At 26.1% G+C, this 25,212-nt stretch overlaps 1 protein-coding gene and 1 non-coding gene across 4 annotated transcripts in view; both read right to left on the bottom strand.

The window, feature by feature from the left end:
• Nucleotides 1–25,212, bottom strand: part of LOC109608757 (uncharacterized) — a 52,562-nt gene extending 27,350 nt beyond the window's left edge. Inside the window, exons 1-2 of one of the 3 annotated variants that reach the window (XM_020025295.2) lie at nt 24,791–25,212; nt 2,260–2,299 (exon numbers count right to left, since the gene is read on the bottom strand). The gene's annotated coding sequence lies outside the window, so the exon portion shown is untranslated. Of the gene's footprint in view, nt 1–2,259; nt 2,300–24,786 lie in introns of all 3 variants that reach the window. The other 2 variants (XM_020025292.2, XM_020025290.2) reach the window with 2 other exon arrangements.
• On the bottom strand, nt 14,618–14,689 carry Trnad-guc (transfer RNA aspartic acid (anticodon GUC)). Its single transcript has one exon. It is a non-coding gene; the product is annotated as a tRNA-Asp (tRNA).

The following is a 25,212-nucleotide window of genomic DNA, read 5'->3' as shown; positions in this document are numbered from 1 at the left end:
AAATAATATATTAAATTTAGAAATAAGTTTAATATTATAAATGAAAACTGTGATTTAATTTAATTAATTTCTTTTCATTAGTTTTAAACAAAAAGTAATGTGGTGTCTTGTGAAAAAAATATTCAGTGTCAATATTAAATTTTTTAACTTGAATTAATATTATTATAAATTTAATATATTTATAAAAAGGAAGGATTTGCCATTCTATTGAAGAGAATATTTAGTCATCCAAAATTATTAAACTCATAAATAACATTCTGTATAATAATAAATTTAATATTTATATTTTTTTAAATCAATATGATTAATTTTATTTTCATTTGTATAATTTTTTAAAATGTAAACATAAATTTAATTTAATTAATTAACTGTCTTTTCAATGGCTTTAAACAAAAAATAAACTGATGTTTTGTGAAACAAATTAAATTAGTCAATGATATTTGTAAAAAAATAGTGTCTACAAATGATTAAACTATTTAAAATTGAGATTATGTGACAATTTGTTTATTGGTTTTTTTCCAATTGATTCCAATTTTCATTGACTTAAACAAAAAATATGTTGTTTTTGATTGAACTAATTTAAAATTATTAATATCTTTAAATTAAACTGATAATAATTAACAATTGATTTATTATATTAATTTTTTCCGGTTGTATCCAATTTCATTTTTGATTTCGTTATTAATTGAACGGGTTTAATTTAAAGCACTGCGCATAATAAGCATATAATTGCCGTATTCAATTGTCATAATTGACCGATTTAAACCACTCGGAACACAGTCCAAGAAAACAGAGTTAAATAATTAACTTCAAGTAAATTTTCGTTAACCGGATTTTTATCAAATAAGGAAATACGACAAAAATCCCTTGAGGTTAAAACTTACAGATTCTTATCGATGTTAATGAAACAATTTTAAAACAAGTCACAAGTAATATAGTTAGCATAATGAGCTTAACTATAATTAGTTTTGTTTTAGTAGATTTTGTGTGTTATTTAAAATATTTTAGATAATTGGCCAAAGCAACACCATCCAACAAGATCAGGTTCCACATTTTGACATAAATTTGAACAAATATTTACATATTTAAATATTAATTATGTCAAATTTATCTGTATTTCACATTGACAGATACCAAATTTTGCACGTTATTTTTAATGATTAGGAAAGAAATCTGATTTATACGAAATTATCAATTTTAACTATGCTAGTTTAACCTAAATACTACTTTTAATAAAGTGTTAATTAGTAATTAATTATCATGTTGTTTTAAATACATATTTTTTACTTCAGCACAATTTAAATAAGTATAGTATTTTATAATAATTAATTGACATATTATATTTGTAAGGCACAACCCAATTTAACGTAAAAACTTTCCGTAATGGAACAAAGTATCAGGCACGAGAAACGAAAATAACATAGATTAAAAGAAATGAAAGCAAAACAATGCGTTTCGCTGATAGTAAAAATGTTTCCACAATCAGAATTTTGTCGTCCAACTTTCTTTCATCATTGTCCATCGCCTATTTAGCAAAACGGTCAGCCAGTCTGCCCTTGTATCAATTTTTCATTTAGTATTCAGGTCGGCGGGCACACGTACGTTGACAACCGCATGCAATACATGAACATATTATTATTTAATTCATTTCTTTTTTTTTGTCCACTGGTATTAGAATAGAAAGTTGTCATTTCCAGTTCGCACAACGATAATTATCACCTGGCGAACGATTCGTGCAGTTCAACACTATGTTTTTCATTGTCTAATTGTACGGACAATCGAATATAATTTGCATATCCGTTTTTGGGTTTACACGCACTCATTCAATAATATTTATTCTTTAAATGTAACATTTAGAGATTAAGAACTTGAAATTAATTCAATAAAGTTATTCATTTCCGTTAATCTTTTAAGTAACTTTTGATTTTGGCGCCAGCGTGACGTCAATTCCTAAGTTATAAACAAACAAAACTGTTGGCTTTACTTTAGATTTATAAAATGTCATCCCATGAATTTTCAATTAAACAGGATTTATACAAATATGTGCGTAATTAATTTTATTTTAATATTATTAGTGTGACGTAAATTACTAAAATATGCGTATTGTAGGTTATCATTTTACACATTGCCAAATCCATTAGATACAACACAAAAAAACATTCCAAAACTATTTCTTTAGTGAAATGTGTGTTGATTATAAGGAAACTGTAATCATTGGTTTTACTTATTTACTAAATTTATTTTTGTAAAATTTCGTACCTGTCGATTCAGAAGCTTGAATTCCAATCGTTAGTTAGGTCTGAAAAGAAAAAGACAATAAGATTAAAATTTATAAATTTAATTTTATTACAGTTTTAAGTATAAGTAGAAGAACAAATAACAATAATTTTGTTTAGTTTTCCTGAGATGAATTTCACTTTTTTTAGTTTAAGTAAATATTGTAAAAATAAGGAGTAATTTTGAAAAAGGTTATTTTTGGAATGAAATTTTTAATTAATGTTAATCATGTTTTAAAACATTTAACATGATAATAAAATATAGAAAATATAAAATGAAATTTAATTATGATCAAAGAATTAATTAAAAGTAATTTAATCGATTCAAAACATTTTAATCTTTGTATAGAAATGATGAAAATACTGAAAATTAAGAACTGAAATGTAAAGAAATCACTTTGTATTACAATGACAACGTGCAAAAAATAATAAAATACAGTTTGTAATAGTTTTGTAACAGTTTATGAACTGTCATAAGTCACAAAGATCACTCATGATGTTTTCATATTTTCAATAACCAATCTAAAAGGTTTTTTCGCTTAAAGTAATAATAGTGGGACAGAGAATAGTTACATCTGTTATTTACATATACACATAAAAAACAGAATGTGTTTTTATTACGCTTTTGCAATGTTAATTTACAAATATAAACAAATTGTGAACTAATATTTCGAAATTTCCTATAGCAGTGATTAACAAAACAATATTATCGTAGTACTTAGTCTCAGTCTTCCTCATTAAATTTTAGTTTAAATTTTGATTAATCGTCAACTAAACTAACTACATCATGAAATCAAATATGAAAAATAACTGAAAATACACGCAATTCTCAGTTTATTTCTTGTTAAAATATCTTTAAGTATATATGTTAACTGTCATTAGTGAACATAGAGTAACAACCAAAATTGAACTTGTTGTCACAAAGAACTAATTGTGAGAACTAAGTTACTATATGTTGCTCAATGGTTTACTTGATGAGAAAGAAATAAATTCACAATAACCATAATTGAATTTGTCTTTAAAATGTTGGAAAAAAATTAAGCTTTCCAAAAATATATAATTAAATTGTTTTTAATTAAGGTGTAACAATATTTATGATAAAGAGAGAGTTTTGAACTTAAAATGGGTTAAAACATTTTAATATTCCAAAAGATAAACAAAAAAGTGAAATTTTTGAAATAAAAAAGTAAAAAATGTGTGATTTTTTTAATTATTAATTAATTAAAATCAGTTTAATTTAATCTATTAGTAAAAAAAAACATTAATTGCAAGATAAAAAACAGAAAAAACTTTTGAAAAACTTCAAATACAAAAGTGAGGTAGAGAATTCTTCAAATAATTTTATATACGGTGGGATCGTAAAAAATCCTCTCTCTGATAACTTGTGACAAGAAAAAGATATTGACTTCGAAAATTTCTATTATTTTATGAGACCTCACTGTATACTTGTTATTATGTAACATATAAAAATTAAAACTCGATACGGTTCTTATATGTTATTAAATTTGTCTTTTATAAAATAAACCATTGAAAAAACTCAATGAAAACTCTAATTCATCTAAAAAAATAATGTTCTATCATTATTGGAAATGTGTTATTTTATTTATATTTAATAATGTGTATAATATTGTTTTTTTTTATTTTTAAATTAATTAATTATAATTTGCAATAAAAAATGTAAGTAAATAAATAATTTATAACCCTAAATTTTATATTCACACACAAATTTTCAAATAAATCAATGGTTAATAACAAATTTGTCAAATATCATATTTGTTATGTCACCTATGAAAACTATGTTTTATTAACAACATAATTTATCAGAAATATTGTTATATCATATCTAATATGTTATATCACAAATTATAAATTTTTGGAAAGCTTTATTTTTTTCGAACTTATTTCGTTCTCATCAAGTAAACCATACTATAACATCCAATTGTCACAATCGGTTTATAAAACAAGACAGACAATTCAATTATGGGTGTTTCTCTGAGTTGACAAATGACAAAATACCAAAATTCTTTTAAGAATATTTTTAAAAGAACTATGCTAATTGTGAAAACTGAGAGAGTCATTCTCAGATATTTTTCACATTTGATTTTGTGATAGTTTAGTTAAAGAATATTAACACACTATGAGCGGGTCGGGTAAAAATACCCGTTTCGAGAACTGTTGATTGTTAGTGAACCGGGTAATTTTTACCTTTTTGAATGTACTTACTTTAAAAGCGGGGTGAGATGATTTTACTCTATTGGTTTACATACGGAACTGAAAGAATTATCTCTTAATTTTTGTTATAATTCAACAACTTAGTTTGGACTATTTTGCTGCCCGCCTACAGTGTGTTAATATGCAATATTTTATATAAAGAAGAAAATGGTAAATTCGACAGAGATATTTTTTTTAAATAAAATGTTTAATTTATCTCAATTTTTCATAATTCTACCACTGTCAATTCTATTATGATTTCAATTTGAAATTAAAATGTATTATCTCAAAATTTTAATGAGATATATTTTCTGAACGAAGTATAGATTATTATAGATAATTTGCCAAAAAAAACAAAAGACAATTTTCGTAGATATTTCAGAAGCGGTCAAAAATATCAAAAGGAATTTAAAGTAATCAACATTTTAAAAAATGAGATTTGGGCACTTAAGTTAGTTTTTAATTGTCAGTTTCAGGAAAAAAGCTTTTTCAGCTCAACTATTTTATACATGGTGCGAATAAAATATAGATGTATCTCGATGCCTTTTATCTGCAGATTTCTATAAAAAATAACATGTATTGTAAAGAATTAATTGACCTTTGACAAGTTATTTGATTGACCTGGTACAAATATCTTTCTAATTTGTCAAATCAGCAAGGAAAAGAGATTCAATGAGCACTGTTGGTGTGAGCGGTACTATGTATGTTGCATCGACATTTAAATGATTTGAATCTCCGAAAATTCTCAATGTATTGAATCGAAACAAACTTCACTACTTATTTAATAGGAAAAAATATAAAAAAGATTTAATTAATGACTTTTATATTATTATATATTATATTCTCATTATGATATGTTAATACTCTGACACCTGCTTCACACATGCACTTGCAACAACAAAAGCCAATTCGAATGAACCCAACGGGCATTGTTATTCTGAAATGGTGCGGAACTTTTTCGTGGTCGGGTGGCTGTCGACGCCACGTAACCCGTACGAACAGACAAGAGGCAGTCCAGTCGGATATCCGGCCCGATCACCGGACATAGGTGTACGTCTGCACCGGCTCTGGTCGTAACAACGACGCGGGTGAATTAAATGACCATTTCTGACGTACCGAACGAAAGGAAGGATGCCGCGTGCATTCCACCGTTTCTATTTTCCCTACGATGCGGGTGACTCATTCTGGTAACGAACGCGCCCGTTTTAGTGACATATTAATTATCCGGGCGTCTGAACTTGTTAAGAAACCGAAAATACAAGACCGATATTTTAATGTCGGCCCGATGTTTACGTTCACTTGGTCCTTTGATCTAAATCTGGCGCACGATCTTTTAATTGAACAATGCAGAAGATGGAAACGCCGAAAAGTGTCGTTCGAGTCTAAAAACCAATTAGGGTGTTATCCGGAGTTATGATGCAAACGGTGCGAAGCAGGTGTCCGAAACCCATTAAAAACAGTATGTCTGTGCGCATAATGGTTGTACCAAAAACTGTTTAACACGGACAATAAATCATCGGGCTTTAAGTGTAGATAACGTCACTTGGAAAATAACGTGAAATGTGACCGGATAAAGTGCCACCTAAAAGGTTCTTGCCCTGTTAAATTCACATTTTGTTTAACTGTTATATTGTCTGCCACAATTTTTGTGATGCCTTTCTTCGTTTAATTCATTTAGTTGTACAAATGTTTCTTTGTTGATTTTTAGTTGAATTTCAAAGGAAAGTTTAATAAACTGATTTCGTAATGGGGCTGGGATATTAAAAAAAGGCTTCTTGCAGGGTTCGCAGATGAATCGATAATTATATTAGAGCGGGTCAATAATTTTTGAATTCCTTCAAAATTTATTTAAAAATCCTTAAAAAATATCAGCCAAAAATGGGGAATATTTGAGGAATATACTAAGAAACTGAAAAAATTTCCAAAATTAAATTTTTCATCATATTTTGACTGGTTTCAAAACGTATACTTAAGGTTTTTAGGGTTCATAAAGTATTTATAATTACTAGTTTTTTTATATTTCTTTCATTTCTATTATTAATGATTTTTTGTGATATGTATTATACATATAAAACATACCTAAAAATTTTCACATCTAAGTTACTTAATTACTGAATGATTTTAATTTAAAAATGCAGTAATTAAAAATATTGGTAATATTAAGGAATTTCGTATAAGGAGTGTTAAACAAACAGAAAATTTGGAAACAATTTTTTCAAAATGTTCAAAACTCAAATAATTTTAATTCGTGGCAAACTAAAACTAAAATAAAAATTATTTATTTTTTTAATTAAATTATTTTTTGAACATTGTCTAAAAAAACTTTAAAATATTTAATTTTTAATTTAATAAATTTTTATACAGTAAAACCATAAATTGATAAATTGTCTAGTCCCACTATCAAGTATTTTTTAATCGAAAGAGTGATCTCCTTCCTCCTTTGGAAGGTGATTTAATTCTTTATTCAACACTATTTTGCTAGTAAAATCATGAAATATTTATCTGATGTGTGACTTATGGTATGCTGTTATTATTATTATTTTACAGGATGAAAGGACTTTTGAGAGCTTACTGTGTAATTGTTATTATGTAACAAATAAAGAGGAATCCTTGCTTAGGCTTCTATATTCCTTGTTAATATTCTGTTTCTAAACTAAGATAGTTCATTAAAAAGTATTTCTTTATCATGATATGATATTGTATTTACATTTATTATTTAAGTTCGCAAAATTGTTTTTATTATGTACTTTGATTTTTATTAATAATTATAATTTACAATATATCAAGTATTTTTAATTTATTTTTTATCTAATAACTTGATAATTATGATTATTTTGAAAATTATACTTATCAATTGATAATTATTTTGAAATCGATGAACAAAATTACTGGGAAATATTTATAAAGTTATTATGTAACAAATAAAAACAAATTCTTATGAAGGTTTCAACATTTCATATTAGTAATCTATTTCAAGTTTGTCTTTTACAATGTTAATCCTTGGGGAAACTTGTGTTTTTTTATATCTGTGTTATTTTATAAATATACGTACAGTAGTTACCATAATTAAAACATAATAAAAAATATGAGCTGTAATATTTAGATGTCAATACTTATAATGTTTATTTTTTTTCTGGTATTATTGTGTCTACTATGCAACTGATCAATTTAATTGTATTTTTTAAAAAATTGTATTCTTTTTTATTTTTCAGTGCTCTCTGCTCTCTGTGAAGTTATGTCGATTATTTATTAGCGGTCTTTTGCTTATAATTATTTAATCGTTAGTCGAAGTGAAACTGTAAGAAAAATTATAATTCAAGACCAAAAGAAACAAGAAGAGAATGCTATGAATTTAAGGCTAAATAAATCGTTTAACATATTACCACAAAATTTAGAGAAACTGACCAAGAGGTAGTGTAGAAAAAAATTGTCTGAGTTTGAATATCGATAACTGGATAATTCGAATATCAAAAAAAATAATGCAGTCTTATCATCAACTGAAATTGGAGACAATCTTACACAATTTTTTTGAATTTCTTAAAATTCGTTTAAAATATATCCCGAAATAACATTTTATAAAACTAAAGAAAATATATGAAGAACTTTAAGGACCACTTATACATGTATTCAAATTTTCTTTTTTTCAACATATTTTGACTACATTTTCTTTTATAATATTAACAAAGATTGTGAAAACTCGATAAGGTATTCATCTAAAAAACTTTAATTTATCTATCATTCTTTGATATCTTGATTTATATTTATTATAAAAAATAAGATCACAATGTTGTTTTGACTTTTAATATATTTAGTTTTAATAGGACTGATTATAATTTATAATAAAGAAAATTTAAGAATTTAATTATTAATTAAGTTGTCTGCATTTAAGCAATATAATTATTTCGATATACAAAAAAAAAGATAATTGTCTGGATAGTTATCAATATTTATTTTAAATGTTGGATTTCTTAGCACCCTGCTTAAACACAATACACATAAATAACAACATTTCGGTATGTAGAGAACTGCGTCTCTATTTATAAAGTAATAGTGGTTGGAGAAAAAGAAATACTGATCTCAAGAGAGCAATATAATAAGCGAATTTATGGAAAGCAAGTGGATCGTAAATCCGCCGCTTTAACAGAGTCCGAGTACGCCGACAACGTATAATATTGCATAATGCAGTTCTATTAGGTTTTTACAGGATTCGTTTGCCCACAACAAATGAGCATTCATTCCGCCAGTGGAACATTCTCCTCATGTATACGTGCAGTTGCAACATGTCTGCGCTTAATAATTATAATTTAGGGCTACGATTACGAAACGTTGTAATTTCGATCGGTGTTTTTACAAAGTTGATTTATTATTATTATTACATATTAGCTTGGCGGAGTCTTGGATCGTTAAGATCAAGATCTCCGATTGTGTTCAATGACTATTTTAAACATCAAAATTAGTTGGAAGACCGCGAGGATTTCGACTACTTTAAATACACTATGAACTTGGTACTTTCACACGGATCGATTATTTTCCACTGTGAAAATCATTTATCATATATATGACTAAGTGTTTTCAATGTTTCATCAAGATCATTTGTCTGGTTAACAAAATTTTTAATTAATGGTCAATGATCTTCATTTCTTTTGACCGCCAAGTTCTGTGAATTGTCTCACGTTAAATTATGAACTTGGTCGTACTTTCACGTTGTCGAAACGTTATTTTTCTACAATGAAACTGCACTGGAAACATACGGAACTAATAAGGTCGTGATTGTGGCGTGTTTTGGTCAATTGTTCAATAAAAATCGATTTGACCCTGATGACAGATAAGTACTGATGAATGAGATAGATTAACGAAACTGTACAATAGGTCAACGAATCTTAAAAGGTTTTGTTAATGGCTAATTATCCGTCGTTAATCTGATAAGCGTGACAGTATATGGAAAAATTATGTATTTGTCGTATGACTTTGGTTAGATGTGTGGAAAAGAAGATAAAAATTAATGAAAAGTTCAAGGTTTGACGTCCATTTGCATTTTACCTAGTACGACTATTTATAAACGTATGCAGACACATCGAGTAATTGGTAATGTAATATTTTTGAACAGTTTTTTCGTTAAAATGATTTTTCTTCAACCTTGACCAAACTTCCGTGAACAAACGTATGTAAAATGACCTATACAACAAGTGAAGACATTTAGATAAATTAACATTCTTCCCAACGTAATGATATTTATCCGTAGAAAAATTAACGTTACTTTAATTATGTTTCCCATATCTGTTATTTCATAAAGGTAAACTGCAATAAAATATCCCCGACTCAGCCTTGATATTTGTAAATTGGATAAAATTACTCTGGGGGATTTTGTAAACTTATATTTAAGCTCTTTTGATTTGTCAACAAATTTCTAATTAATTCAGATTATTCATTTACAACCAAATTGTAAAAATCACTCTAAACCATATTAATTACGTGCAGAATTATTAGTATCAGTTTTCAGATTTCATTAATCCTTCGCCAATTTTGAAATTTATTTTTATTACTATTCAGCTTGTTAGTTTGGGTATATTTAAGGAATTGACGTCACAGCTTAGATAAAGAAATTTAAAAACGAATATATAAAATTGTTTTCATAAAATCCATTTTAATGAAAAATAACCAAAAGTAATTTTAAAATAAAGAGTATTTTTTTATTTTTAATGCCTCTTAAATAACTAAGTTCAAATTAATTTAATTTTGATACAGAATAAAAGTACCTTAGAAAAGTAATTTTAAACAATATCATGATCTGGGACATTTTTTCTATTTATCTTTTTTGATCTTTCCATACTTTCATTATTAACCACACAACAATCAGCTTGTTAAGTTATAATTTTAAAATAAAGTTTTTAAAATTCGTCGTAGTTTGATAATTTGAATTTTTAATGACTCAAACTTCGAAAAAATTATTTCACAGAATCATCAATAAGTCGAATTAAAATTCATCAAAACATTGTCCTCCAATATAACAAACATAACTTTAAAGTCAATGTGTCATACAAAATATATCATTACCACCGTAAAACTGGGAAAAAAAAGATTGGAAAGAAAAAAAACAAAAAATAGCATTATATTAATGGACGGTGTTAACAAAATAAATAGTGGATGAAAATCAATGCTAGAACTTGCTAGATATTTTTTTTTCATAGAGAATAATAAAAGGAAAAAATTGAAAACATTAAGAATTTAAAGCTTTGAAAATTACCAAAGTTTTACAATATATCTGTTTTAATTAATTTGATCATCTGTATCTGTAGAAAATTGATGTCAAAACAAAGATCATTTTCAAAAAATATTGTTTTTTAAAGTATTCTGGATGGAAAGAGGAGGAAAAAAGTAACTTTAAATAGAATTTTATGATTTTAATTATCAGAATGATCATATTGCTGGATTACATGTTTTGAATATTTCTGAAATTAAAGATATAATCGAGGTCTGTAAATTTTGTTCAAAATCTGCATAATTCGTAAATATTTCTAATACCGACATTGTTTTTTATTCTTATTTAGAAATATATTGTACCTTTAATATGTTTTTAATAGAAATATCAAATTTAAGCAATTTGGGATCTCGAAATTATATTTCATCAAACTTGCCTTTTACCTATTATCGTAGGAAAAGAGTGAAAACATTCAAATTCAAATAGAATTTCAACTTTTGAAAGTTACCAAAAACATACAATTTGTTTCATTTCATGAATTTAATCACCTGAATGACAATTTATATTTTTCCTACAGATAAAGATATTGTCAAGCTTTATAGATCTAATCCCAAATCTCTATAATTACACAATATCGTCACATAATTGAGAATATTTTATAAGAGTTGGCAAATTAATTATGCATTTTTAATTTATATTTAAAATATATGTATTAAATAGAAATGCGAAACTTCACTAATGAAGTTTAAATGACGAAAAATTTCTCTCAGCAATCAAAATTTAATTAAACTTTATATTTGGAAAACAAACAAAATTTTAAACACAAAATAAATCTTTTTATAAAAATCAGTATCAATATCGAAAACAGAATTCATCCTTTTGAAATTTTATTTTCATCTATTTTTAAATTTACATCTATTAGTTAGCCTAAAATTACGATGATAAATAGCTTAAGATTTACAAATAATGAATACACCTTATTTGCTTTTAATATCCAATTAATTAGAATAGGAATTTAAAATTAATAAAAGTGCGAACAGAATTAAAACCTCGTTTGGAATACGTGAAAAACAACATTTATAAATTAGCATAACACTGATAATAAAATTGCTTGGTTTAAAATTAAATTCACATATTTCTATTAGAGATTAAAATGTTTGTCTTTATGTGTGATAAAATAATCCATTTCGAAAATTGTAGTTCGGAATTCGTCGTTCCCAGCTGCATAATGAATCAATCTCCTTTGTCCTTTCAGTTTTCGTTTCGGGTTTACAAATTTCTCATATTTAATGGATGACTCATATGGCTTAAGAGTTGGAGGAATTTCGTTGAAGATCGGTGACTCAGTGAGAAAGATTGTGGTTGTCGAAATCTACATTTCTCTAGTCATTAGGGACTGTTGCACAATTTTACGACCAAAAAATGTAGGGTAGATACTTGTAGTTGTGTACATTTAGGACATCGTTTAAAGCTGTCAAGTCGGCTTACATTCAATTTATCTTGAGTGTAAAGATAATTTTATTGCTACTTGACTTGACCGAAACGCTAGAAAATCTTTGAAGAACACACATTAATCTAACTTAAAAGGATTAGGGTTGTTCGGCTACTTAAGCTCAAGATAATTTTAAATTGCCCGTTCCCGGTAATTCTGGGAATTAGTTTTCATTTGTTAAATAAATAACTAAGCTTGTGCGTGTCCGAAATAGAAAAATACACATGTCCAATAACATTGGATTTAAGGGGAAGGAAAATGTAATAAACACTTATTGAATAACGGAACTAATTCCCGAATACAAACAAAAATTGTTCTCCACTATTGATTTTGCGTAAAACTCAAATAAACGAGCGACCCTTCCCATCGGATTAATCCTGTTTACTTGGACCCCCATAAATTGGACTGCCACGATAAAACAGGAAGTTGGCGTTATCTTGAAACGTTAATAAGAAAAACAGTAGCCATCCATTTTATTTGTCTTATCTTGTTCTTTTTCAGGTAATAATTTGAGTGAATCACTTCCAGATAAGAGTTTTAGGTCTAATCTGAATAAGGGTTTCGATGTTCTTTGGATTTGAAAGGATCTGTTCTTTAAGTTGCAGGTTGCTTCTTAGAAGCTGATAAAAAAATATATTTTACAGGTAAGTAAGGGGAACAATAATGATATTTTCATTTACATACAAAAGGAATTTGGCATTTGTGGTGCTGAATTTTTGATTCTTCAAATATTTATACAGTGATGGTCAAAGAAATAGTACATAAACATTACCATTTATTGCTAATTTGGAAATCCACAACATCACATAAATTCAATAAAAATAAGAGACTTCTCCGTTGTTCTTAAGATGAATGACAAACAATTTTGTGCTATTTCTCTGACCACCACTGTAATAAGAGGTTTAATAATTTTGGTAATTTCTGTTAAAATAAAAACAAGATCCTTCAAATATAAATGTAATGCAAATTAAAAAGCATTTTATAATTTTTGTTGTGTAAATTAATCAAATTTCTTCTGTTCACATTCAATTTTAAACAAATTATTGATTTCTGTTATATACATCTCACAGTGGTGGACAGAGATATAGCACAAATTTAAAATCAAACTTTTGTAAGATATTTTTAAAAGGATTTAATTCCAATTTTGTCCAGTCAGTATAAAAAATATATTTCAATATTCTATACTTTTTTTGTTTCACGTCTTATAAATGGTGGAGATATTACTTTAAACGCATATATTAATCTGATTTTGTTGGTCAAAGAAATAAATCATTCAAATGTATTTATGTTCAGTGTATGTATTTAACAATACTTTTAATACTTAGAATTTATTCTTATAAAAATCTTATGATGCTTCTGAAAAAAGGTTTAGAATGATTAATAACAAATATGAAACAACAAACTCAATTGAAAATACAATAAAAAATATCCTAGCAAAATATAACTCCTTTTATTGACAGACAAATTGAAAAAATCAGTAAACGACATCCTTCTTTGTCCTCCAAGTAAATAAAAAATGAATTAATTGAGTCATACAATAAAGACGATTAAACAAAACTTACAAGGATATATTTCAGTAAAGAAACCAAGGCTAAAAGTTTATACAAAAATGTATTAATTATCATCCAGAATTTGGAGAAGGGTACTCTGAAGTAACGAATCCATATTCAATAGAACAAGATTAGATGGTAAAAAATACATTTATCGTCTTCCTAAAAAAAAATTCGATCATAGATTACAAAAACTTTAAAACACAGTGGAGGGAAAGTTTTGGTTTTTGGTTCCTTTTCTTGGTAGCTCATAGGATCATTACCAAAAATTATCAGTAAAGTGGACCATTTCGTATATAGACATCATGAGAGATATAATGAAACCATTTGCTAACGATAATTTACCAATGACATGGATTTCTATGCACGATAATGATACGAAACATGCATTCAAGGTTCTTCAAAATTAGTTAAAAGATAAAAATGTTGGGATTCTCGATTGTCCAGCGTAATTTCGGGATCTAAATACGATTGAAAACTTGTGGAATAACTGGATTAAAATACCAAAAAACATCAAATTTGGGTGAATCGTGGTCATTAATTCAATAGTAGTAAAAATTAATTTCAAATGACCATTGACGATATGACATTGAATCTTCATCCCATCATTTACATGTGGGGTACCCAACAAAATATTAACAATTTTGTTGGGTACCACATATCGCATTTATTGTATTTAACATTTAATTTAAGTAGAAATTATTTTGATTTAGGAACAAAATGCATAATGGAAGAAAGAATATAGTGTAATTATTTTAAATAAAATATAGAATATTTTGATTGCATTGAATTGAACGTTTCCACTGTATATTAAGTTTTTTCCAGTTCATAATTAAAAACGTAACAATTTTTATGGATTATTAAGTATTAAAAATTTAAAAAAGTTATTCTCCCCGGCGGGGAATCGAACCCCGGTCTCCCGCGTGACAGGCGGGGATACTGACCACTATACTACCGAGGACTTAATATAAGTTATCCAAAAAATGTTTGAATAGCGCCAACTATCAATATTTTCGTTCAAAACATTAATAAAAATAAATTAGGACAAATTATTTAGTTTAAATGTTCGTTTGTCTGTAATTATTTTAATTTACCTACATAAAAAATGATAAATAATAACAAAATCAATAAAAAATCGATATAGGTTAGACTAGTCTAACTTAGACTAACATAACCTATTCGACTCGTGAAATAAACATGTTCAAAAATGTGATGTTTTTATTCTTATTTTTATAGTGTTAATAAATATATATTATTATTTTAGTGTCAAAGTGGTTACTTATGGATCTAAAACGGTATGAAGATAATTAAAATATATTAAAATACTCATGTTTACTACTAATTATAGGTTAAAATTGTAATTATAGATTAAATTTTAAATTATGAAACCATTTATGTATCATTATTATAAAAATATATTTTTGTCTTTTATTTTATCGAATATTTATTAAAAATCCAAAACACCACATTTAACAGTTTAAATGTGCAAGTTAAATTAAAAAAAATCTTCTGGCAACACAACGAAACGTGTTACCGTTAATCGAATACAACAATGCATTTATACGATTTCAATTAAATTCAAATCACATTGTTAGCATGTTGACTGGCACCACAATTCGCGGTAATAAAAGTAATTTTGCATGGCCGTGACTTTTATCGATGATAAAAAATCGAAAAAATATTTCCCATCAATGAAAAAACCAATCGATAATCTAAATTGCGGCAAACAAGGAATGTGTCGAGCGGAAAAAGTGGTTTTCCTCCGTATCCGTTGTTGTGAAACACAACCGTAATTAATACGAAACGTAACCCTCGAATGAAGAGAAAACAGGAACAATAATTTGCATGTTTGTTGTTGTTACAACTAATTAAATATAATCTTAATAATAACAATTCTATTATGTATTCGTAAAATAAACAAATCGAGAACAGACCATAAACAATTGTTATAGGGTGCAATGACAAACGGCGACCATGGAATATTTAAACAGAAATCATAACACTTGCGTGTTTTAATTAAAAAATCGTGTCGGCGAAAACAAATAAATCTATTAATTGTACCATATGCACTTAATTTTAGTTAATATTTATGGAGTGAATGACCCTTTAAAAATACGATTTTTATTTAGTATAATTTAATTTCCTGGTCAGTTTAACACAAACCGCAACGGGAAATTGAAACCGAATATTTGTTATATATTATACTCTGCTGAAAAATGCATTAACAAATGACTAAATTCAATGATTAAGTTTTGGTATTTGCGGTTTCCTAATAGTTTATTGAAATACTGGTTTTATATATACATATAATATTTAAATTTAGCTTAAATGACTAACGTTTTTTTTTTTGGAAATAATAATTATTGTTTAAACAACATAACGCAATTAATAAATAAAATTGTTTTCATTTCTAGAGATATTGAAATAATTTCACGCAAATTGTGTCATACTAGAGGCTACTTAATTTATATAAAACATTTTAGCATTTATAAACAGTGAACAAAATTATATTTCTCAGATATTTAATTTATCAAAATCATAAACATAATTAATTTTTGTGAACAGTTTTTTCCAACTCATAGGGTTGTTATCTTGATATTTTCTAAAATAAAAAAATGGGGACTCGTTCTATAAAAATCAAATTTTCTGCCAGGTTTTTTTAATAACAAATCAATTCGGTCTGAACAAAAGTATGGAATATTTTATTAAAATTCATGAAAAATTAACAATTCCATCACTGATTGGCACCTTTTAGGCAAGTTCTTGCTTGCATGTGATGTTTTTTGTTCGGATGCGACGATCTAATACTTCCCAAAGGTGCTCAATAGGATTTAGATCGGGGGACTGAGACGACCATTCAAGGTCAATTAAGTTTTTCATTAGAAACCACTCTTTAATATTTTTAGAGAACCTTTATATAATTTTTCATGGACGACCTGGCTTTTGTCGATTTTCAACAAGTGCGTAATTTACACAAAATCTTCGAAACAGTATTCTGAGTAATATTTAATGTTTTTTCTATATCTTATGGCGTTCAGCCACTTTCCTAAATTGAAGTGAAAAGTGTTTAGGGATTACTTCGTTGAAACCGATGTTAGGAATTTCAGTATAACTGGCCGCAAATAAAATAATATTCCATACTTTTTCCCAAGTTAGAAAACGTATCAGATAAAAAGACCTAAACAAAAAGCAATGGGCGACAATACTAATAAACCGTAAACACAAACTAGCGAATTTGTTTAAAACCATTACAACAGATATGAAAAATCTCAGTGGAGAAAATTCCAATTTTTAAAATATTCCATATTATTGATCTTAAATATTATCAAGTTTAAATATATTTTTTAATAATAAAAAATAATATAAAATAAGGAAAACATTTGCTATCAAAATAGTTACATACATTTATTTAGTATAAATAAATTGATTTTAGGCTATTTAAAATAATTAAAGAAAAATTATAAATTCGTAAAAACGTTCTATGAATTTAATAAAGATTATATTTTTCTGTTATTTCACTATTCACTAGAAGTCACCATTTTTTTCAGAAATTTATAATAAATTAGTATTACATTATTAATATTACAATTTAAAGAATTCACACTGCATTAACATACATTTGACAACATAATAATATTAATAGAAATAAACACGCCTCATAAAATTCACAAAATATTATTTTTATGGTACAGCAGAAAACATTTGTATAAACTCTTTAATCATTAAATAAATTTATTACTGAACAAGAACAATTGCAACAAAAAAACCTGTATGAACAATAATTAGTGGTAAACTTGTAAATTTAACAATAATTAACATAAAAAATAATAGACTACATTTCCCATAATATACAGATAAGAACCAGTCTATGACCATGAAAGTGCAGGTGAAACATCAAGATAACAGAACGACATCGAAATCCAAATTACAAATTAGCAGTAAAAATACAACCATAATTTTATTCACGTTTTTGACTTTGTTCTAAACACGTAATGTTATCTAACGTTGATTGTTGGAAACAATTGCGAGTAAAATAGGTAAAGTATCGTTTGGTAAAACAATTAATTATGTGATTGGTAAAACTATTATTAGATTGTAACTTTATCTGCGTTATTGAAACATTGTGCATATATTGATATTATGAATATTCAAATTTGTTATACATTGTTTCATTCAATCTTTCTTATAGGATAATATATAAGGTAAAATATAGGATACAAAATAAACCAAAAAGAATTTTGTCTCTAAAACTTGGTTTCAATTGTGTAACAATATATTTTTTTCATATTTAACAATTTATGTAAATACTTTTAAAATCTAATCAATTTTTTGGGTAATTTAACCTATTAAGCTAAATAATAATATTTTTTTTAATATTGCATTAGTATTTCAGATACCTTTTATTTTAGTTGTTAATTAAATTAAAAGAATCAAATTTTCTATCAATTATTTTAGGCTTGTCCCAAATCGTTAGGTTTAACCTTTTAAATTTGTATACATAATAAAATTTATCAGGTTTTTCTAAAAATGAAACTAATTTTAGAATATCATTAATAGTTTGACAAGGATAAATTTAAGAATTTGTTTTATGAGATTTATTTGGCAATTTTATTTTAAAATAAGATATTTTTAAAATTATGGTTTCTCTCTAAAATAAAATAATTATTTTGGGAGATTAGATTTCTTTAAAAAATACTATATATACACATTTAAAGTATATTTTATTTATACATGAAAAATTTGTGTATTATGCTGAATTAAATATTATACACAATACAATTTTGAGAAATATTCACAATTCATTCTCAAAAACATCCACATATGATTCAGAAGTAACTTCATTAAAAAAGTTTCTAAAAATTAACTTTTACATTATAAAACACAAAGACTTACTTTAATTAAAAATCAGATATATGCGCAATTTATTACATAATTATTAAATAATTGACTAATAATTAGTTAATATTGTGGCATTTATTTCAAATTTGTTCCAATCTTTTAAAAATAGTCACGTTTTCCAAAGGATGTAACTTTTTAAATTAATTTAAGTTCAGTATGAATTAAATTATTTTATAAGTACCTAAAATTCTGTATATAATGTAATTTCCTTTTTATTTAAAAAATATTGTGTGTATATTTGAATTGAATTTCATATTTTTCATAAATTTACTAACGAAATACATTTATTTAAATACTCAATGTTTTTTATATTAAATTGTATTATAGAATCTTATCAAAAAACATTTACCATTGATTCAGAAGTTTGTTGTTCTTAACAGTTTTTGAAAATTAATAAATAACTGAAAAAATATTAAAAAATTTATAAGTTAGAAATAATTATCTTAATTAAAAATCAGGTATATACGCAATTTATTAACACATAATTGAGTAATAATTAGTTTTTGTTATGGTATTTATTTCATTGATTGACAATCAGTCTATTTATATATTTATTTCAGATTTTCTTCAAATGTAACTTTTTAACCTATTATTAAACAAAATATTTATATTGTCCTTTTTTATTTGTTTGTGTAATATTAATATTTAATTTGAAATATTTCAGGTGGTTTACCGTTAAAATGAATAAATAACGTATGTAATATAATTTCTTCCTTATTCATACAATTATGTCTATACTTCAAATCTTTAAAAATGGTCACATTTGCTAAATGATGTAACTTATTAAATTAATTTCACTATGAATTAAAAAAAAAATAATTTTATTTAAAACTTAATTTTACACAAACTGTGCATACTTGTTTGTAAATTGGTAATACGTAATTTGAAATATTTCAGGTAGTTTATTGCTAAAATAAATAAATTATGCAATTAATTAATATAATAAATTGTAAAACTGTGGTCTACTTTTCCGTTTGATTAGATTAGATTAAATTTGTTGCTCAGTCCGTCCAAAACAAACACGCCGTATAACATAATTTAAATCAATTACAAAAGTGAAAGGTACACGTGACTGACTAACGCGTTGCAATTAGTTAAATATGTTAATAAACACATTTTGAGAGCGCATAATGCACCCACCGGTTTCAATTCGACTGCACCGTATCGATTCGACCGACCATCGAACGTAAACGGAACCGGTGCGAAATCGATCGTGTGTATGTGTGTGTGTGTGTGTGTGTGTGGATTTGAACAAACGAATTTTTCGCTCGCACCGAACACAACGGGCAGGTTTAATATTGGAACGGTAACCTTGTTTCTTTGTCATAATCCAGTTTTCTGGGTCGAACGAAAATGAAATATCTACTGCCACCGTTGTTAACGATACCACGAACAACTGGAACTCCGAATTTGTTCCGACGCCTCAGACCCACACAACCGAAGCAGATGAAAAAAACTGATTAAGGATTTGTTGGTCACTAACGAAAAAATTGCGCCTACGTGTGGCCGCAATCGAAACAATAAATCCGATAAAAATCTATTGTTGTTATTTTATTTTTACGTTATCGTACGTCAAAATGTTATTTTGCACTTGTCTTGTTGAAGTTTGCACTCTTTGTTTATATAATATCCTAAATTTATTTAGCTTATCAAAATGTTTTGTTTATATCATCAAAGATCAGAATCGTATTTGTCTAGTAACAAGAGATTATAAATCAGATCAGATCAGATGAACTTCGATAACAATTGCCAGAAAAATTATGATAAGCCATATCATATATGAACTATAAAGTAAGTATGAATGTAGTAACTGGTCAAATAGTAGAAGACATCGACCATATCTCAGAAACTACTAATCGAATACAAGTAAAAAATATTATTAATAAAAATGCCACTGAAAAAAACATGGAAAGTATTTTATGTGGCTCTCAGAAGGCCTGACACAAATGACTTGTCAAGAGTATCAGCTTTTCTTTCTAATTTACAAATCAAAAGTCCATTTTACACATTTGCCATATTTTTTATTAAAATATTCTTGACGTATCTCTTAAAATCAAGTGTTGATATCACGTTAAACATTGAAAAAGATACTCTAGAACAATAGTTTCCGTTTAATTAATTTTGCTCCAAAAGAAAGAGATTTCTTCCATTCACTTTCTATATTTTATCTTTTTTACACCAGCTTATAGAGAGGTTAATATGACCACACAAATATACTACAAAATAAGTATAAATTTACTGTATGCCCATATAGTCATCAGCCACACCAATGACATCAGAAGAAACTATTTTCCTTTCTAATCTATCAGTCAAAATCGTCTGATTATTTATGTTGAGAAAATTTGCCATATTTTTTATCATATTTTACTGCATTGTCTCTAAAAAGTCTTGGTAAAAGGTTAAATATTGAAAAATATAACGGTCTGTAACTTCAGTTCAATAAAAGTCTATGAACTTGGCATCAAAAGAAAGAATTTTCTTTTGATCTGTCTTTTATAGCAACATTACACTACATTTTTACATAAGCTGTCAGAGAGACTAACATGACCGCTCAAATAAACTAGAAAATAAGTATAAATGTGTTGATTAAGTCCTCGATCATGTGTCACGTGGAAAATCTTTTATATGGCTCCGAGGTGGATAAACATTAATGTCTTATCTGAAGAATAAGAACAAGAATTTTTTTAATTTACAAATCAAAGGTGCATTTAAGACATTTAATAATTTATGTTGAGAATTTTTGTCTAATTTTTTATCATACTTTCTTAAAGTGTCTCTTAAGATAGTGTTGGTAACAGGCTAAACATTGAAAAGTCTGCTAGAAACGTGGAATATAAAGAAAGAATTTTCTTTGATATTTCTTCTATTTTTATACTATTATAAATGTGCAGACTGACCAAATAATAGATGTCGTCGGCCACATCTCACAAACTACTAACAGAGTAGGTGTAAAAAATATTATTAAAATGGCACTCCTAGAAATCCAGTTTTTCTTTCTAACTTACTAGTCAAAGGTACGCTTAAGGCATTTAATCATGTATCTTGAGAAAATTTGTCATAGTTTTTAATATAACTTAAACGTTACATCTCTTAAAATAAGTTAAACATTGAAAAAGATACTCGATAATGGTGTCCTCATAGGAAGAATTTTTTACATATATCCTATATAATTTGTATCTTTTTACAAAAGATATTAGAGATACTAATAAAACTACTATGTAAAATTTTTGTGACGTTAATTTTTTTCATTGCTTTTCAAAGTGTGAACGATTTTACCAAATGAATATTAGCTATTCTAATTAACTCTTAAATGCATATAAATATCAAAATCCATTGAACGAAATTACGGATTCCTCCCAAAATTTCGTCTTATCGAATACGAAAGACCAAAACAAATACAGACACAGCCTAAATTAAAAACACAATAGAGATCAGTATGCATATTTTGAACATTAAATTTCTGCATAAATAATAATGATATTTTAATTTATTCGAGTTGCTGTAAGTCACAGATACTTTCCAAATTAATTGATTTAAAAAAAAATTAAAAATGTACAAAGCCTAAAAATAAATAAATACGAACAAAGAAATAAATAAATTGAATCACTCACATAAATTTTATTTGTTGTCAATTAAATATCGTTGTATAATTTAATGGATTTTACTGTCAAAGTACAAGATAAACTTACAAATAAACTTGTTTATGTCTCCATATTTAATTAAAAGTAATTTTTATATTCGTTATTTATGTTCGGATAGATTAATATTGGTACCTGCTATTATGATGTATTGAAACACGCACAATACTTTTAATGAATTATAAAATATTTATATTTATGCTTTATGATGTTTTCAAGGTTTTAGTGCAAATAAAAACATTAACTAATTAACTAAAAATAAAATAAATGCATATGTGCAATTATTGAGGATTATAAAATTTAAACAAGAAAAATAAATTATTACTCGAAAGAAATTTTAAGGTAAAATATAAATAATATCTAATAAATTAATTGATATCAACAATTTTAATTAAAATTGAAATAAATAATAATTCGTTTTAGATGTGTAAAATAATATAATAAAATAGGGTAAAATATGATTATGCAAGTAAAATGTAATTACGTAATTAAAATAAAATATTATGTTCCTCTTTTCCGGATAAATTTATCACATAATTAAATATATATTAGGAATAAGTATAATATAAAAAATGCATTTAAAAATAAAAAATGATAATAATAAAATAGATAATTAATATACGAAACGTACCGTTTCGAAATAAATGATTCATGTTATTTTGTGTAAACAGTAATAATTTAATTATTTTCTAATTAGAATTTATATTTAATTTCGAGGTTTAATAACAACTTTTTATCTTATTAAATGTTACATATCAGAATATTTCAAAAGATTTATTATTAACATATTCTGACATTTGTTAAACCCCATTTAAATTTATTTGAAAAGCTAAATAAATATTAATAGGCCATTTAATAAATATCTATTAAATTTTGATTTCTTGGAAATGTTGAGGGAAAATAATTAAAATTCATATTTATGCGAAAATTATGGCTCTTATCTAAATAAGTTATTAGTAATTAATCGATCGACTGATTAATTACTGCACTAATTAATATGGTTTTATTTGTTTTCTAGATTTAAGTATAAATAAAATATTAAAATTACTTTCAATAATATATTCTACATCTAACTACTGAAATTTAAGATTTATAAAATTTAATTGAAAGAATATTTAAAAAAATTTACATTAGTATTAGATCAAATATTGAAATTTAAAAAATTTCTATATATCTAAATATTTCCATTTATTAAATATCCTTTATCAATAATTTATCAATAAATTATTATTAATGAAAAAATGCATATTTAACCATTATTTTTTTGGTGAAATTATAATTGTGTTGTGTTTATATTAATTATAGAATTTTTATAATTTTGGTAATATATAATAATTAAGTATTACTTTTCTATACTCAAAATTTCATTTCACAAGCTAATAATTGAATTAAAATATAAGCATAATTAATTAAATTAAAATAATGATACAGAAATAAAATCAAAATTAATATATTAAATAATATTTTGCTATATTCCTTTTATAATTCAATAAATGAAGTCAATTTTTAATAGGCTTGGTAACAAGAACAAATTAGATAAATAAATTTGGAGTTTTCCGGATTTAACGAATCACATTTTGCCTAATTTTGTTTGATTAATAAACAAAATAAATATTCCTGATTTTAAAATTGAATAATATTAACTCATAAATAAATTAAAATTATATTATTTTGATTAAGACATAAGCACAATTTATCAAATTACAATTTACGAAAATTAAAATTAATTTATTAAAATTATTTTTTTGTGTAAAAGAATTACAAATAACAATTAATATTTAATAGACCAGATAACAAGATAAAATTAGAAAAATAAGAATAGAATTTTCGGGACTATTTTATTAATATCTTGCCTAATTTTAATATTTGTTGGATTAATAAACATAATTAAAATTAAATACTTTTTCATTCTTAAGTTAAATTTGGAATATTTAGATCGAATAATAAGCAAAATTTATAAAATAAAAATTAAATAATATTAAAAAAACTACAAATTTAAATATTAAAATTACTTTTTATGATTTGTTTTTATAATTTAAATTATAAATTATATTAAACTAAGAAGCTTTGAGTTGTTAAAATTTATTATATAAAATTCTTGTATTAAATAATTATATAAAATATTAAACTATGTTCCGAAAATTGTTATAATTATACAATTATGTCTAGTTGAAGAAATTCACGTATACATGTAAGATGTCAATTAAAAAGATTTTCAGGAAATATCCAACTTGAGCAGGTAATAATAAAAAAAACATATAAAGGGTGGATTAAGAGCCTTGTAACAGTTATCTCTTAATTACATTAATAACGAGGCGAGTTCTCGGTATGTAATTAAACATAGTAAAATAAGACATTCACATCTGACATTTAAGAAGTCGACTGGTCTATAAAAGAAGTCTTCCACGTAAGTCGAACCCAATTAAATATTATCGGTGTGTGCGTAAAATGTCATCGGTTCGATACGATCTACTAATCCACATTTCGCATCATCACATCAAAACCACACCGGAAAACTGACCTACCGTTCGTTTTTTTTCTTATATATCGAATGGGAACTCCTCGGCCGATCAATCGCAAACGTCTGCGGGACCCGAACGCGTATCAATCCGGGTGGGAAAACAAACCACCCCCTCGGACGGTCATTCAAGCGGGAGTGTGGGTCACGGTCGGTGCCGAATCGGTAGCACTTTTAGCACTTGGCGTGTGTACGCTCTCAATTTTGCATTTCGCCACGGTTGCAGAGCGGATCTGCACTGTTCGTTGATACGGTGGAGCCAGCGGTGGAGGTGATTCGCGTACACAAACACGCACCAGTCGACTTTGAAACGGGGAAAACAAACACTGTCGTGTCCCGGCTCGTTCTGGTCTTCCACATAACACGACGACGTTGCCGATACCGTTTCGCGGACTCCTTCGGCCGATTCGCCTTTTCCCACCTGCTTCT

The sequence above is a fragment of the Aethina tumida genome, chromosome 1 (assembly GCF_024364675.1).
Source record: "Aethina tumida isolate Nest 87 chromosome 1, icAetTumi1.1, whole genome shotgun sequence".
In the NCBI taxonomy this organism is placed as follows: Eukaryota; Metazoa; Arthropoda; class Insecta; order Coleoptera; family Nitidulidae; genus Aethina; species Aethina tumida.
Note: the sequence above shows the minus strand (reverse complement) of the source record. Positions and strands in the feature narration are given on the sequence as shown.